This window comes from Prunus mume, linkage group LG5, assembly GCF_029339155.1.
Source record: "Prunus mume cultivar Tortuosa linkage group LG5, ASM2933915v1, whole genome shotgun sequence".
Lineage (NCBI taxonomy): Eukaryota > Viridiplantae > Streptophyta > Magnoliopsida > Rosales > Rosaceae > Prunus > Prunus mume.
The window spans coordinates 1,211,434-1,212,952 of NC_142702.1; the positions used below are offsets into that span (position 1 = coordinate 1,211,434).

The 1,519-nt window shown below is 36.7% G+C and overlaps 1 long non-coding RNA gene across 1 annotated transcript; it reads left to right on the top strand.

Annotated features, from left to right (window-relative positions):
* The first annotated feature begins 414 nt into the window (after positions 1-414).
* LOC148916594 (uncharacterized) lies at positions 415-1,207 on the top strand. The gene is made up of 2 exons (XR_016127389.1): positions 415-547; positions 663-1,207. It is a non-coding gene; the product is annotated as an uncharacterized LOC148916594 (long non-coding RNA).
* The last annotated feature ends 312 nt before the right edge of the window (positions 1,208-1,519 follow it).

Sequence of the window (1,519 nt, forward strand, 5' to 3'; positions counted from 1 at the left end):
TGTAGGTTAAATATTAAAAAAACAAAGAAAACTGAAATGTGAAGCTTCTCTCTCTGATTTCGCTGCTGCTCCTCTCTCTTTCATGTTGAGTTTCTTGGTTCAAACATGCCACCCCCAAACCGACAGTCTCCTTTCTTCTTCTTCACTCGAACAGTACCGCTCAAATCAGTCACTAAACTGATCAATTTCCTTTCCTCCATGAATTGAACTAAGCCGGACCCGAAGGGATACATCATCACCAATTTGGATCTGAGCTATCCAGCTTCCTTTCGTAACGAGGGCTGCCTTCTTCTCTGGTTCACCTCCCAAAACGGTTTATTACACCTGCTGCTTTTCAATAATGAAGCTTGGTGATGGACACTAGACTCTAGTTGTTCAACCAAAGAAGCAACACGAATTAGTGAGTTAGATTCAACTGAGTTTAGGGGAAATGGAAAAAGAATGGCATAATTTCTTTGACTTCGTAACCTTTGGTGCCTCCTCTCTGAGTTAGAATCAAATATGGGTCCATTCCATGAAATCAATACTAGCGCTCAATCTTCTACTGGTAATTTTTATAATCAATTTTCTAATTTTATTAGCAAATTACATATTGGAATTGAAATTGAGATTTGAGAAATTAATGAGTTATGTACTGTTATGGATTGTGGTGTGTAAAACAGGGATTGAAACTTGCTCCCTCTGATAAATGAAATCATGAAATTAGAAGCTGGGTTCGATGAAGTTGATTGGCTTTGGATTCCCGGACATCTGAATCATGGTGCTCATGTAGCGGCAAGGATTGATTTGAGGACGGTGGAGCTGCAAAAGTTGAGCTGGGGTGGGGAACATGTTGCTGGGCTTGTGTTTTCGGCTTTCGCTTGATTCCTTCCTAGTGTTTTTTTTTCTTTCTATTTTTTTCTTTTCCTTCTACACTCGTTAGTTGTTTTTATCCCACCGCATTTTTCAGGCTTTCTTGATCTCAACCAAAAATAAAAGGCAATATTTAGAGATGCGATGAAATGCAAAGATGGAGAAAGCTTCAAAGTATTTTGATATGTGATTTTGGAATGCAATTACCAACTCATCAGGCAGTTTTTGTAATTTGTGTACATAAATTGTCATCCTATTGGTAGTCTTTTGCATTTTGAGAATGAAAATGCAATAGGTACTTTGACATTTGATTTTTGAATTCAATTACGAACTACTTAGGCGGCTTTTGCAATTATGTTTGGCAACTTTTTGCATTTTAAGTAATTACTTCTAGAGTATTACCAATATTCAAGGCGATGTGATTATCATAGTTTATGTGCCAATTGAAAGAATCATCCCATTAGCATTGTGAATGGGCATTGTACCATAAAGTTGTATTTTGATATTAGTGTATGCATATTGCCATGTTATTGGCAGTCTTTTCAATTTTGAGAAAGTATATACAATATGTGATTTGTCAATGCAATTGACAAAAAGGTAGTGCCATTTGCATTCCAGTTGTGCAATTGACAAATAAAGTAGTACTATTTGCATTCCAGTCGAGCAA